General features: G+C 43.3%; 1 protein-coding gene across 2 annotated transcripts in view; it reads right to left on the reverse strand.

The window, feature by feature from the left end:
* nacc2 (NACC family member 2) overlaps positions 1 to 15,951 on the reverse strand; it is a 28,048-nt gene extending 12,097 nt beyond the window's left edge. Inside the window, exons 1-2 of one of the 2 annotated variants that reach the window (XM_019890569.1) lie at positions 15,315 to 15,951; positions 12,621 to 12,687 (exon numbers count right to left, since the gene is read on the reverse strand). The gene's annotated coding sequence lies outside the window, so the exon portion shown is untranslated. The remainder of the gene's footprint in view (positions 1 to 12,620; positions 12,688 to 15,314) is intronic. The other variant, XM_019890562.1, reaches the window with a different exon arrangement.
* Positions 15,952 to 16,475: the final 524 nt, after the last annotated feature.

The following is a 16,475-nucleotide window of genomic DNA, read 5'->3' on the forward strand; positions in this document are numbered from 1 at the left end:
ATATAATCTTGTCGTTGAAGTGTATTCACTTTTCCTCACCGGTGTAGTCCTGAAAATAAATCTGCAGTTTTTGATTGACAGATGTGTTACTCCAGCACTGACTGTACTATTGTGGTTCGCTAAATATGTTCACCAAAAAGAAACAACTTCTGGTCTGATGCGGTGCAGTTGTACAAAAGTGCTGACATGGAGAAACTTGAACCGTTTGCAGTTAAACAGCGTTTAAAAGTCAAAACGGCTGCTGTTTATTTCCACCTATACAATGTCAATGTGAACAATGGCCGCATTATAAATATTCAAATCCTGCAGTTGTTCCCATGTCTAAAGTGTACCAGACAACAGATTCTATCCACGTTGAGACGGCAACGCTCCCTGGCAACAATTCTACCAATGGGGACCGAGCGGGTGTCTGCCTGTCTGAGTATCATTATGGGATGTCGAGAGAGAGCGAGCGAAAGAGAGCTTGCTCATAATGCAACATCACTATGGTGAGTATAGACCTCGCTGGGTGAAGTTGTCTGCGCACACCAAGGATCAAAAATCATTTTCTTTATACAAAAAAAAAGAAAAAAAAAAAGAAAATTCTGTGATTCACGCAGTTATGTAACGGACAGACAGCAATGAAATTATCTGTAGTAGGCCCGTTTGTGTGTGGTATCTTTCCATTGCAAAACGCACCGCTAATCTAACAAGGAAAATGAGCGGGGGGAAAAAATGCTAAATTCCAAGTTGAAAAACGGAGCGTAAAATTCATATAGCAGCTGCCTTAGATCATGTGGAACCTTAAACTTTTGTCATCCGTTAAACGCTCTCGTAAATATTAACGGGGCTGTAGAAAAAGGAGTTTAGGTTTTGGTCGCTTCTTTGCACTCACGCAGCACTCGGGTTTTGGCTGTTGAGGACACACGGAACCAAAGAGGGGGGGAAAAAAAAGTTATGCACCATCTGGGAACAAGATGCTGCCTTTTGGTCACTTTCAAGACAGTTGGTAGACACTAACCTTTCCACTGGTGTGATCAAATTCAGCAAAGGTGTTTTAGTGGATATCTCTGAGAGGCTATTTTGAGGTTTGGGGAGTGTTAAGAGAGATTTTTACCCCGCCAGGCTGTTCGGAAAGGGTCATAGCCAACAATCATAAATGTTCAATCGGTTCAAAATTTACGATCACAAATCCTTAAATTGGGCCGAGCTGAGGACTCCATGGCTGTGCATTGTTGTCAGACAACGACGGTACAAGTCTTGAGCATTTCTATCATTCGTTTCCCAAGTCAACTTTCAACGTCTTTGCAGATACCATAGAAGGTAACAGTCCTGGTGCCCTTTGAAAATGTGCTGCCTCTTGCAGGTCAGTCTTGGTACTACAACTAAAACAAACATCTGATTTGGGTGCAGACTTGAGAACATCAAAACAATGACGCCAAAAAAAGCATGACCGTGTTGACACAAGCTGACGTTGAGGCCATTTTTGTAGCAATACAAACTATAGTATAGAATGGACTTGGTTGTCTTTGCAAAATTGCAACTGTTTTTTGCATTTTCACGGCATCGTGCCCAAGTATTTTAGTCTGCATCAGAGGAGTGTAAACTACAACTGTTAACACTTCACATAAAATGTTATAAAAAACCCACATAGGCTGATAATATGTCAAGCGCGATGAATTCGATCATTAAATCATCTCATCCACTTTCTATAGCGCTGGTCCTGATTAGGGTGCCGGGGGGCCAGCTGAAGCCTATCCCAGCTGACTTTGGACAGGAGGCATGTACACCCTGAACTTGTCACCAGCCAATCGCAGGCTACACAATCAACGAGTCACCAACAAAACCCAAGCAAGCACGGCAAAGACGTTCTAACTCCGCGCATGAAGGCCGAAGCCGAGACTTGAACCCAAGACCTCAACTGTGAGGCAGATGTTCTTACCACTAGGCCCACCAGCCTCATTAAATCATACTTTTTCACAAGTTTCATATGGTCCTCGGAGGACTAATAAAGCATCAAAACTACAATGGGCCACATTCTCCGAGGCCTGATCCAGAGCCACACAGCGTGGCTGCCATAATGAAACCTGAGACGGACCGATGAATGTTGTTGTCTTTGCGCGTGCATCAGTGTGTGTGTGTGTGTGTGTGTGTGTGTGTGTGTGTGTGTGTGTGTGTGTGTGTGTGTGTGTGTGTGTGTGTGATCCCTTGAGGCAAAGGCAAATGGACTCCAAGTGGATGCGGGAGGTAAACAAACAAACAAACAAACAAACAAACAAACAAACAAACAGCGACAGCAGCGAATGCCTCAAGAAGCACACAAGCATCTAAAGCCACCTCCATTATACATCTACGTACGACAGTCGTAGTCCCCAAGCTCAAGAGACAGAAAAATTAACTGAACAGCCGTGAGAGCAAATACATGAACAAAAGGAGCGAGGAGCGACAGTGTGCGTGCGTGCGTGCGTGCGTGTGTGTGTGTGTGTGAAAAACGCAAACAGAACAAGTATGAAGTTGCAAAATCACAGTCGTGCAGAGAGAGGGGGGGGGCGTAACAATTAGACACTTGAGGAAGAGGAGGATGAGGAGGAGGGAGTGTGACAAAGAAAGGTGAAGCTGGCAAAGACGAGCCTGCAGGGAAGATATGGATATGCTTTGGAAACATTCTCCATTCACGACAAAGAAAAGCATCGACAGTATTGCGGACATCGGAAAGCCTATCAGGCAGGGAAGGCTCGTGGCTCATAAATAACATTCTAATTCTATTCTGAAGTAATGCAATATACTGCGTGACACAGGGTTGACGCCCGAGTCTTTGCAATTACAACACTTTTTTAAAAAGCGTATTTCCCCACAAGGAAATGTTGTCAAATTCATGAATTACACTTTACAAAAAGTAACACGAGTCACCCTTTCAAGACTGCTGAGTCATTGTCATGCTACTAATTAGCCTTGGGCTTTCCGCTACATGCTATTTACACAAGTATCTGCTCTAAAAAAATAATAATTAACAATTTCCAATTCAACAAGGTCTCCAAATGATTAAGCGATGATCAAAAATAATTGCAGATGAATTTGATGATCAATTTGTTGTCAATTAAATAAAGCAAATCTTTTGTTGTATTGTTTATCATATGGAGTAATCACAGTTTGCAAAAAAATAAATCAATAATAAGAACATTACGCTAAAGCTTTAGACGCTGGCAGATCTGAAGTCTGTCAACATTTCCAGACATCACACATAAATGACCGATTTCTGTCTTTTGATCGGGCGGTGTTCTGTCGGGTAGCTGACGCGGGAGGTGACGACAACACATCAAATGTGCTGACGCACCACTGCGTCAGCAAAAAGAAAAATTATTTCCTATCTCGCAGCAACAAACTTGTCGCCGGCCCAACATAATAGGTTTCTGTGTGACAATATGGATTACCATCACCAAAAAACACCACGCAGTTTTTGTTGGGTCATATCCAATTCTTACGCACGCACGCACGCACGCACACACACACACACAGACACACGCAAAGTGACAAAAATCAGCCGGCTAACAAATGAAGAAACAAATCAACACCGGCTACAAGCTGAGGTACAACCAAGAAATGTATATTCAGCACATCCTCAAGTTCTTAGAAAGTGCTACTTGTGGGCCAGATCAGAATGACTTGCTTACAACAACAACTCTATATGTGCTAACTTAATGAATAAAACATTTTCAGCCAATAAGGAAATCCGTTAAAAGGGACCGAAAAGTAACTATGATCTTAATGAGAGAGGGTAATCATTGATTAATCATGTCTGGCGAGGATAAAACTGCTGCCGACAGAGTCGTTATTTTTTTTATTTTTATTTTTTTTGCAATTTCTTATCACCGATCCTCAGAGGTGATGGCGACTATCACACACACATGCCAACCGCTGTTTCACCGTGTTGCTTTCTGGAAATATTTGTATGCAAAACAATTCTGGACCACATATATAAAGCGAAGTAGGGCTGGGCTGCAAATGAGTGATCCTTTCTTTGCGTCGTCGCACGACAGCGTATTCTTGCGTTCTCGTTCAATGTCAAATCTAGTTCACGACCTCAAAGTGTCATATGTCAGGATCACCGGAAACTCAAGACGCCTTGTAATCAACAAAATACGGTCCAAACTCCGTTCTGTGCTTTGTCTCTTCGGCAAATCACATCTGTGCTGGTCAGCTTCGCATTTCACGCCGATTCGTAGCATTTTCTCTCAGCGTCTCACGCGCTGCGAAAATCAAATCACGTTTGGAACAAATACATGGCACGCGTCAAAGATGGAGACGTCCTGTGAAATCTAATTGAATTGTCTCAACGTGTGTGACAACGAGTGACGCTCCGCAGGCCGCCGTTGTCCTCAAAATCAAGGTCACGTGCCTCACAATGGATGAGCAAAGACTGCTTTGCCAACGCGCACAACGTTTTGGACTTTTTCATTGTAATAACCTGCAAGAATGAATTATCGAAGCAAACAAGCGCAGCCGATTAGGTTCTAAAAAAATAGTAATAAAAAAAAAAGGGTAGTCTCTGTCACAGCACATTTAAGAAAACTATCAAGAGCATCTTCCCAATCTATCTATCAAGTGATGTCCTTGTCAAAAGTGGAGTCACGCGGCAGTAGAACAACGCTTATTAATACCCACCCAAGAAAATGAGACCTGCTTCGTGGGGAGTTCACTTCTCACCCGTATTTAACACTATCACCGGTACTTTTAACACTACTGTCCTCTGTTACATTTCACTTCGCAAACTATTGAGAATAATTAACAGTGTTCTCTGTTGGTTCACGCTAAATAACAAGATGAATGTTTACGACGTCCTATCCAAATAAATAAATACAATTTAAAAAGACAGACACTTTGGGGTGTCACAAAAAAAAAAAAACTTGATATGAATCAGAAATTGCTTTTGAGGTTTTCATGTGCCTCTGAAATAATGGCAACAAAATACGTAACAGCATTTGCACAATGACAACACTTAAGTCAGGTTAGCAGTTTGCTAGCCGAGAACCTCCACTCGTGTAGCTAACGTAGCACCACAGCGTTGTCCTTAAACAACCGATTTCTTCTTCATCTTTTCACAGGCGGTGAGAAGAATGGAAAAAAGAAAAAAAAGAAAAGAAAATAAACCTCCAGCTTTTTTTATTCGTTCATCCCATCAAATCAATGATCTGCTGACTCTTGCTAGTGTGAAATTAAGACCCTTAGGCCAGTGGAAAAAATGTACAGCCCTGTGTTATGTTTTGGACACAGGCGATGTCACATGGCATCTATGTTCGGATGCCGGTGAAACAGATTTATTGCGTGACTGTTGCTGTGCTATCACATGCTGTACATTACATGCATTTCACATGGACGTATTGACGTTTGTTGTTGTTGTTTTTTAACTCCGCAAGCGCTCACACTGAGTTTTGCTTTGCGGGTGTCAGAATATCAAACATGCCCAAAAAGGTGAGGAGTCCTCCAAGACTTGCTTCTCAGACCAAGATAATTTGTACAAGTCAAGCGAGAATCTTGAATGGAAAATCATGACACAGTTTCTAATTAACACTATTTGCACAATATTTAAGTAACCACACAAAGCGAAACGGTTTTACAGCTTGAGATATTTTCATTCTGCTAATAGCATTCAGCTAACAGCTGAACGCTGCTGACTGCTGGTGAATGCTGATCACCAAGAGATTTTTGGACAATTCCATGCTCCCAATATTGTGGGAACAGTTTTGAGTGGGCCCCTTCCTCTTCCTACATGACTGCACCAGTGCACAAAGAAAGGTCCATAAAGACATGGATGACAGAGTCTGGTGTGGATGAACTTGACTGGCCCACAGCGTCCTGATCTCCATCCAAAACTTTTGGGATGAATTAGGCTACGTTCACACTCCAGGGCATGTGATGCCTAATTCGGATTTTTTTATTCTCTTTTTATGTCGTCATTCACACTACAAGAACAAATGACAACGGAACGCGCACGACGCCAAGGGACACGCACAAAAGACAACGGCAGTATTTAGGTTCGTAAATACGGTGACTTTTTGATCAATTAAACGCATCAACTGGTCATCTTGGTCCATTTGTTCAACCACCCCCGACCCCGACTTGGAGTACAACTGCAGCACATTTTCAAATCGACGCCTGTGGGTGCGCAAGAGTGTAAAGGCAACCTGCGTGCAGCATTGCTGCAGTGACGTCCTCGTGGTCCTCGCCCGCGGGAATATCAAAAAAGCCTTTCGAGCGGAGACTGAGCCAGGCTTTCTCATCCAACATGAGTGTTTGACCTCACCTCTACGCTTCCGTCTGTCAAAAAATGATCGGAAACGTACTCCTAAACCTTGTGGACAGCCTTCAGTGAAGAGTTGAAACTGTGATAGCTGCTAAGCATGGACCGAAATCATATTGAATCCTGTTGATGAGGAATGGGATGTCACATCAATTCATATGTGCGGCAAGGCGAGTGAGCGAAGACATTTGGCAATATAGTCCAGACTTGAAGGAAGGGCCGCGTGTAATTTACTGAAAAGTTCACTCACCCTGTAAAATGACAACAAGAAAGTCATTGCATCATAGCCTCTCAAACTGAGGCTGTTCCATATCGAATCGAAATCGCGCTGAAACGAACCGAATCGATCAACCTTAAAATAAAACAAAAGTCTTATTGGAGCAATCCACGCCCATATGTATAAATGTGTCTTTATACACACACACTTGCACGCACACAGGGGTAATACTGACATCATGGTGCCGTTTCAGAGCTGACACACATGCGTGACATGTCAGCGGCTCAACACAGCCACCAGAGGAGCGTACCAAATGAGGACACCTCTTTCAGCATCAGTGCCCTACTGTCTAGTGAGTCAGGCCAAACACCCACACATACACATACATGCAGTCACGCAGATAAGGACAGTGCTCGGCTTTGGGTGGAGAAATAAAAACAAAAAACAAAAAAAAGAAATCATGTTGTGTCGCAAGGTGAATTAAAAAAAAAAAACATCTCATGAGGTCAAAAACTCACAATGGGCTCAAGTGTCAAGATAACATAACAGGCCGTCACTGTTCGAGAACATACATACATAAACACTTATTTTCAGAGCGCACCCTCCCCTTAAGCGGCCGCCCACTTGCACTCGCACGCGCACATGACTGTGAACTAAGCCCAGCGTACATGCGCTCAAATGACATGTCACCTTGGATAACCTCAGCGCAACGGCAAAGAACCCCAAACGACCTGGGTAAACACTGCTTGTTTGTCCCGGTCAGACTTAATCAAGCAGTCAAAATAGGCCACTTTCTTAGCATGGCTTAATACCGTCGACTCCCCTCGCCGCCCTGTGCATTATCGTTCTCCACAAACATACCATCAGCTCAATTATGTTCCAGTTTTGTGGAGCAAAACGCTCACACAGAGCTAACAAATACTGTACGTCGACCAAGGGGTTCACCATCTTGCCACAGAGTTGACACGCCAGTAGAGAGCAAGACAGTACTGCATCGAGGTCTGGCAGGCTTTCTTTTGAGAGTGATTTCGAACGATCTTGTCCAAAAACAGGTCATGGTAATTCATAAGTTCTCGGGGCGATGTTTACGGCTCAACCTTTGTCCATTTTGAGCTTAGGGGCTTTACCAAAAAAAGGCTTGGCCAATGTTCCTGGCCTTTCATACGCATGGATTTTTGGATCAAATCAGGTCAGCACATCTACATTTTCCTCTTTTTTTTTTTGCACACTTACAATGGCCTTCCAGGAGTGTTTATGAAAAATGAATGAATGAATGTAACAGACTTCCTTTTATCTCATTTTTAGCATGCAAATGAAAAAAACAGGCATATTCTGTCTTCACGCATCAGAAAGACACATGGAAATGAGATTAGCATCACAGGAGGATGTTGAGAAAGGGACAGGCGTGGCCTGTTGAGTGTTCACGTTGATAAAAAACAGGAAAAAAAATAAATAAATCACCCCACATGCTATGTTCAAGTGTCCTGAGGCTTCCATTAACTCAAGTAACTGCTCCGAATTATGACTGTACCCTTTGGAAGTTCAGCCTAAATATCAAATCACGGGTTCGGAGTGCTTCAAAAGAGTCCCTTGAGTTGGTTACATACAATGCAAAAACGTTAAGCGAAGATCAAACAACTTGAATGTGGCCAAAGATATGACAAAATAACTCAAGCTCTGTCACGACTTAAAAAAAAAAAAAAAAAAACATTCCAGAGGATATGTTTTATGAGAAATGATCACGATGGACATCCTTATTTATTTTAATGCCAGTGATAGTGATGCAAAAATAGTCCATTTTAAGTGCAATTGCCTTTCAATTCTTAATATTGAACATTTGCAATGAAATGTAGATCCCCCCATAAATTGTAGTCATCAGAAATATCTCTCTGTGTATTTATGTACATGTAATGATTTCAAGCGAGCTGCAATCTCTCAATCGCAAGATAATGCAGTAGACAGTTTGCATCGAGAGATCCAAACTTGATCTGCTGATCTCGTTGTCAATTCTGGCAGTCGAAACGAGTATCTGATGCCGGTGGTTCGTCTCTATAAATTCCTTGCAGACGTAGCAAATGTCCGCATAAACAAGAAATTAAATAGCACAAAAAGAGCACCGGCGTGAGAGGATTGCTGTTAGCTGAAGTGCATCGTTGCGCCAGCAAGCATTAGCGCGGGTGTACATTGCTACGCCTCATTAATGAATGAGAGCGTGCCGATGAACCGACGGGACACATGCAAATCGAACGAAAACATTCAGAGCAAACCATTTAAACGGTCTCAGGGTGCGCTAAGCTAACTTCATGTACTGGTTAAACGAGTGCACCCAACTTTTTTTCCTTGGTGGCATCAGCACTTCATTTAGTGACATTTTTGACCACATCACGTTCACACAGCTGACAAACCAGAGAAATTCAGTACCTGAACAATTTATCTAAATGTCCTTATTTTTAGAATTCTGTCAGGGACATTACAGCAGAAGTCAAGTCAACGTTATTGCCAAAATGTGCGACATGCGCAACATACAGCACAGATGAAATTACATTCTCAGGAGAGAGAGGAGCATATGCTCACAGTTTTACGGTCATATATGCTTCACATGTGCTTCTTTTGGAACCACTTGCTTACCTTGTACACACCCGCTCTACTACGCTTTGCTCGCAAAGCTGTTCTGTATAAAGTAGGTCTGGGACCATACAGAAAGGTGTCCGGGTGCGCATCCTAACTGAGGAAGCACTGATGCGGAGCATTTGGATTACCGGTACCAGTCTGTGTATATCAACAAAGGTCATGCTGACAGAAAGGACTTGACAGAAAGACGTCATCAATGCATCGGCTTTCTTGACTCCAGTATGCAAATGACAATGTCGACTGTCCAACTGCGAAAAGCTGCCTTTTGATTTCCTGACACTATCCACAGGGCTGCTCCCAGCAGGAGCACATACAGTATATAGGAAGCATCTTTGCCAATTAGCCTCCCGCGCTTATTACTTTACACGCTAATTTGCAGGCTCTGTTTACCAGCACAAGCCTTGAGTGAGGCTCTAAGTTTGCGGCAATTTAATTATGCACGGCGCGCAGCACAAGAGCCCGGAAAATTGAGGTGGGCTGCAAGGAAAAATGCCGTTCGCGCAAGCTAATTCTTGCTGCCTACTTAATGTCCTGGTGACTAAGGCCAGGGTTTTTATTTTTTTCTTGCTTTTCTTTGTGCGCATCCGCGGGCATTTCATTCCAAATTATAGGTTTTACTTTCATTGAGAGTCGCCTCACTGCAGCTGAAAAGATGCAAAGAAATGTGCAGAGTCAGGCATCTTACCGTCTGCTGCCAGGACTACCAAGACAATACTTGGACAAGATAGAGATGGATCGAAGGAGACGGATCTTCAGTTACACGTGTGACAATTATCTTTGATGTATCGTGATGCCAACGACATCATGGATATCGTGTACGTGACAATGTATGGTGAGTCGCAATGTGATTTCAAACGGGGGGTGGGAGATAATCAAACTCAAATATGGATTGTGACATCAATGGGAAAAAAAAAATGCAGAGTCCAAGAAATATGGCAAATTTGCGAATTCACCTGGTCCGGATTTATATGAACGCCCTGTCTCGTGTAGTTTTGCGCGCAATTTGGTGCCAACGAACTATGGTGAAGTGAGGGTTGGAGCTTCATTTAGTCAGGCCTTAGCCCAACTAGAAAAGGAGTGCATTGCCACCAACCTCTGGCATAAATGGGCAATCATAAACTTTTTAAGGGGTGTAAATTGCTCGCTCATGGTCTTTGTTTGCAGCAGGGTTGTATAAACATTTAGATCGACATTTTATGTATAACATGCATGGCATAACCAATCGCTGAAGATTTATTAAGGATCACAAGACAACAAAATTAGGCTATATGAGATTGATGACTTTTTTTTTTTTTTTTTTTAATGCGCTTCAAATTAAATGGCACATTTTTTGGACTTTCAAGTGTCATTAAGTGGCAAAATTCAATTTTCCGTTCCGTTTGAGGACAATCTCATGACTTGTTTTGGACTAAACGCATGCTACATGCTGTCTATTCATGCTGAAAATACTTATAACAATCAACCCCATGCGCACAATCACACAGCAGGCAACACGCTCCCCCTCCTCCGCCGCTTCTCTCCTGTTCTTTTTCCTCTCCCCATCCTTTCATTCCCCCAGCCAGCCGCGAACGCCCGGACATGCGGCATCACAAGAACGCAAAACACAAACGCAGGCACGCCATTTCATGCCATGTGATTGCGCTAGCTTGGCATCACGCCAATGGCCAAACATGTCACTTAGCAGAGAGCTGACACGCACACGCAAAAAACGCTCGCACTGAGCGGATGCATTTGTCGAGACTTTCTTGCCGGATGACATTTAGCTGTGAGGATTCTCTAACATTTCCATGACCAAAAAAAATAAACCAAACAAAAACCATAAAAACTTTGCATTTCACTTTTTGTTTACCGTTTCATTGTCTGTCATCTTGGAATGCTTCCTGAAAGGAGCACACCATGGCAAGAAAAGCCAAACGGGCCACATTTCAAGAAGCCTCATAGCTTTTTTTGCTGAGCCTGTTTTTCTAAAATTCAACAAAACGCAAAAAAATAAATAACAATAAAAAATGATAATAAACCCTAAGTGAATTGCAGACCAGAGTGTCTGAGGATTGAAAAATGAGTACTCCTGCTTTCAGGAATCCCAATCAATAGCAATTTTATTATCCCACATACGTGTAGGACTGCTTGATGATCTTGCGAAATACATGGCCGCCAGAAGTGTGTGTCTACTGTCTTTCCTCTTTAAAAAAGAAAAAAAAAAAGTAGCGCGTGTAATAAAGTTCCGAGAATACAAACTACGCCACCTGGACTAGAGATTCAAAGAAGAGAGCAACTGCTGTGGTTTTGGTAATGGGACGCTCGCTATGAGCACAGTTTGAGAGTTCAAGGCAATGCTATCATGGGAGATGCATCTTCTGGTCACCATTTTTATTCAAGGAGACTTAAAGAATCTTAGAAGTGTTCCCGGGTATCTTACTAGCATGTCAAATGTGTTGTAATGTATTGTCAAAATACACCAAGGATCAAGAATTACAGTTAAACTTGTCACCATCTTATCCCAGCCTGATTTGCAGTGTTGGCCTTGTCTCACGCAATTCAGACGGGTCTCACCTGGCAGCCCTCGACTTGGGGGGGGGGCAACACTGACTGTGCATTGGTTACCATGCCATCTGATGAGCTTTTGGCTCAAGGCCACATCATTGTGTAGCGCAGCTGTCACTTGAAAAAGGCTAATCTTGACTCAGTCTAGCTGCCAAGACATGAGCAGAGGAAATCGGTGTGGGGGGGTGGGCAGTCTTACGCAAATTAGTAAAACTTCACTCAAAACCGGCAAACTTCAGAAGGGCTTGCTCAAACTTTTTTTTTTTTTTAAATAGGCAGCTCATCAAAGATTTTAGGGCAGCCCGGTGGCCTTCTGGATAGCACATCAGAGTTCAAGGCTCGGCTTTAGCCTCCTGTTGGGAGTTGGCATGTTATCCCGTTGCGAGAGGCTTCCTCCCACATTCCAAAAACATGAAACTTGGGCTGAACTGTGCATACATTTGGACATGGGTGGGAATGTCTTGATGTGCCCTGCGATTAGCTCGCCACCTGTCCAGGGTACGCCCCGTCTCTCGCCCAAAGTCTGCAGGGTTCGGCTCCTGCTTTTCAGAAAACGTATTTTGGATTCTCTTAAACCGTACTCAAACCCTAAAGGTTTTTAGACTTTTGTTTGGTTGAGCAGGTAGAAATTCCCTTGAGCTTGGCTTCACATTCATCATGGGGAAAAAACTGTTTCAAAAGCTGGCATTGACCACATGGTGGAGGGGGCGGGGTCAGCAGTGACTCGTTTACATGTGGCTCACCTTTTCGAAAAAGAAACGCATTCATCCATGAATATATATTTTTTAAATGGTGTCAGAGAATTGGGCACTGTTTTAAATTGTAAAAAGAAGGCCCTGCAAGCCAACAAGCAGATATTACAAGTACCTTAAGACAATTTCCCTCTTAAATCATTAGCATCCTTCCATGCCACACCGAGACAGCAACAACATTTTAATTAAACAGACTCACGGGTGGCTTCACTGGGTACACTTGCACATTCTCATGAGATGCCATTGTGACAGAAACCTTGAGGGGCCTGGAAAGAATAGATGCAGTGGAAACACACGTTTCAGCCGACACCTACACAGTAGATTCGTAGCTATACTGTATGTACGCTGTGACTCTGAGTGAAAACAAAGACGAGTGGGAAGACTTTGCAGTTGACTCGCAGCCAGCGACAAGCCCTAACACACACACACATGCATGTGTGCATGCATCCACGCACGCACACACCTTATACTGGCACCAACTGACAAACACACAACACGAACACACACACACAAGCGCGCACACACACACGTGGCAAGGAAATATACAAGACCATTGTATGAGAACATGACGTCCGCCCGCTGCAGCATATCGCATGCCATCCACGGTGAGTCAGCACTGCGTCTCAAGAAGGGAAAATGGCTGATGCATAAACATACACATAAATCAAGGAGGGCCACATTAAGTTAATGAAAAAATGTGCTGCTACAATTGATGTGCAGTAAAATCCTCCACCATCGCGGGTTCCTAGTTCAGAGTCCCGCTATTTTGTCAACTTCAGGGGTGCAGTTAATTACGCTTGTTGTTCTAGATCAAGGGTGTCAAACTCATTTTTGTCAGGGGGGTGGGGGGCACACCGTAGTGATGGTTATATAACTCGGGAACGTCTATGCTGTGGATTTCACTGACTGCGGGGGTGGTCTATAATGTAATCCTCGCAGTTTGGAATTTTGCACTTTAATCAAAGTGTAACTTTTTGTTGCCAGGCAGATAAGACAGCCGGAATTTTTTGCAACAGATTTTTCCTGTGCTTCTCACGAGCACTTTCAAGCCTCAAATGGGATCGAAAAGTGCTGTCGTTCTCGCTCCTTGACACTCCCCCCTTTGCACCCTCCTCCTCCTCCTCCTCCTTGTCCTCCTCCTCTCCCTGGGCCCCCTCGTGGAATGCTGTATAGTACAAGGCCTATGGAGGAAGGGCATCCCGGGACACAGCTAGCGCACACACGCACGCACACACACAAACACACACGCACACATAAATACAGCTGCCGAGAGTTTGAGCCGTCACGACCCTCTGGAGGAGCGCCAAGGCACTGAAAGGTTTAGCGAGAAAGGAGACAAGAAAGCACATGAACTTATTCACGTGTGTGTGCTTGTGTGTGTGTGTTAATCATAAACATGAAAGTCGTCTCTGTGTCTGCCTTATACAGTAATCCCTCGCAATAACATGGTTCATCTTTCACGGCTCTGCTGTTTCACGTTTTTTTTTAACACAGTGCATTCTGTTCTGCAACCTGATTGGCGAACGGACTGTAGACTAATGTCAACAGTCTTCACACCTCATCGCTGTACAACTTGCCAAATTTTCTCCATGACAAAAGCGACAATGTCAACGAAACGTTCTGTACAGTATATCCCAAAACTGCCAGTTGTTAGAAAATCTTTATATTTTTGTTTTTTACATGTTTGGGCCTGAAAAAAAGGCTTCATCTTTGGTTTCATTCAATACAGTATTGTATTGTTTATGCAATAATTGCAAAAAATGAAAATGACTACTTCACGGATTTGACTTATGACAGGTTCTTTTTGGAACGTAACCTCTGCAATAAATGATTGATTACTGTACAGTCTAAAAAATAAAAAATAAAAAAATAAAAAAGATTCCTGGGCTCAGAATTCCTATAGCGCCTCAATATGTGTTTGTCTTAACAGTAGCTGTGTTATTTTATATTTTTTAACACACTGTGACTTTAGGGTTGTGTGTAAAATACTGACATCCGGGCCAATGCCTTGCACAATTTGCAAGTCGGGCGATTAATTGGTCCGGCCCTAAATAAAAATCGCAAGAGTCTGCACTTTTGTTACTTTTGGCTGTGCTTAACTCTACGCCAGTCAGAAAACCTACAAATGTAAAGACACTCAGGTGACTATACTGTATGGAGCCACAATAAACTTGGAAAAAAAACATGGTCCACTTGACATTGTTCTCACTAATAAATTAGGTGATTGATTTAAAAAAAAAATTTAAAAAACCCTTTGGGGGAGGACAGGAAAGCCACACGCTGCCTAATATTGTGACATTTTCTCCGTAAGAATGTCTCTTGAGAAACGTCCCCAGGGTGAAGGTACAATGTTAGTGGCTGTGAGACGCACACACTCTTTATGACCTCAGGGTTCAAGCAAGGTGAAAGCAGCCACAAAAAGTGACATTTAAGACCTCCTTTTCATCCCAAATACACTTGCACAGTTCGAGTGCAAAAAGGAGCCATTCAAAGAGATGGTGTGTTTACTGCAGTGGGAAAAATGGGGAAAAGCAGAGATCCTGTGCATTGCAGGGACTCCCAAGTCACAATCGGTTCACTGTGGGTGGAGATTTGGGTTTTGTTTTGACTTCAACGTGACGCAACCTTGTTTTTTTTTTTGTTGTTGTTGTTTATTTTGTTTTTGGTCAAAAGGCACTTTCCCCTCGTATGGTCGCGTACGGTTAAAAGTATGACTACAGCTTAACAAAAATAATAGAACTCGGGGCAACCATTTTGAAATGACTTTTGAAACTCGAACGCAGCACTGCAGTGTCATGTCAGCACATTCAAACGAAGACACACAACCAATGCGTCACAGACATAAAGCAAAACGATAGTGTAGTTACAACATACACATTCAGGATATATTTACCCGAATATATGTGGCTAGTCCATGGACTGTCAGCCGGCGACGACGACCAATGAAGTTAGATTAAAAAATGGAGCGCCCGCCGGTTCTTCCTTCCTTCCGTCCTCTCTATCGGTTCTTGTTGCTCCTCCGTAGACGTCCGTCGCGCACCTCCCTCGGCCACGCTCGCCTTCCGAGTGCCCGCTGCCTGGCCGCCTGCGCAGGAAGTGGAAGTCGGCTCACGCGAGCAGTTGACGGGGCAGCCTGACATCATGGCCCGTTTCACGAACGGAGCTTCGCTTTAAAGACGCAGACATCTCTTGTTTGGGGTGGGGGTTAGTCAATGGGGCTATATAGCTCGGTTTGTGCGGAAGATAGCGAACGCGACGGGAGAGGTGTATTCGTCGGTCCGCCTTTTACGGACACATGAACTCGGTGCACTCAGGAGCGTGAAAAGAAGCCGGTGAACCACCCCTCCCCCTTCCCCTCACTTCACTTCTCAACCCTGTCATGACAGCGCGGAAAGTGGCCTTTCGTTGGGCCAAGTATGTCTTCGTTATGCTTTCGTGAAAAGATGAATAAATGACACCGCACAGGGACTCCTTGTGCGCGAGAATAACGTGGACATGTGTAGCCACCTCACGTGTCCTCAGATGACAGCTGCGAACGACTCTCTGCGCATGCGTCTTTTTTCTTCTTCTTCTTTGGCAAAAGTGGTAGCGCCCGCTGCTGGTGGCGTGGCTCACTGCAGCCAGGGACAAAGAAATGGATGATGGATAGATAGATAGCGAGATACTGTAGATAGATAGATTCATTTTCTAATCATCTTAATCCGTTTCATAGGTCAGAACATTGAATATGTGTACTTACCTAAATTATTTCAATTTAGACTAAACATTGGAATGTTTTACTTGTAACAATTTAATATTTGTGTACATTCCACAAAGTTTGAACTCTTGTAACTGTATTTTGTTTGCTTTTATTTATTTATTTATTTTTATTAAATGTGACTTGATTTTATATTTCAGAACACGTTAACATTTCACTTGTAACAATGATAAACATAAGCTTTTGGCACGACCACTTTTGCTTTATAATCGTATTTTCTGACTCGTGAACCAGTAGGCCATATTCACCAACCTTTACGCAGCATTCCCATGCAATTGGTAAACTAGTTATGACAAA

Source organism: Hippocampus comes, unplaced genomic scaffold (genome assembly GCF_001891065.2).
Source record: "Hippocampus comes isolate QL1 unplaced genomic scaffold, H_comes_QL1_v1.1 scaffold241, whole genome shotgun sequence".
Lineage (NCBI taxonomy): Eukaryota > Metazoa > Chordata > Actinopteri > Syngnathiformes > Syngnathidae > Hippocampus > Hippocampus comes.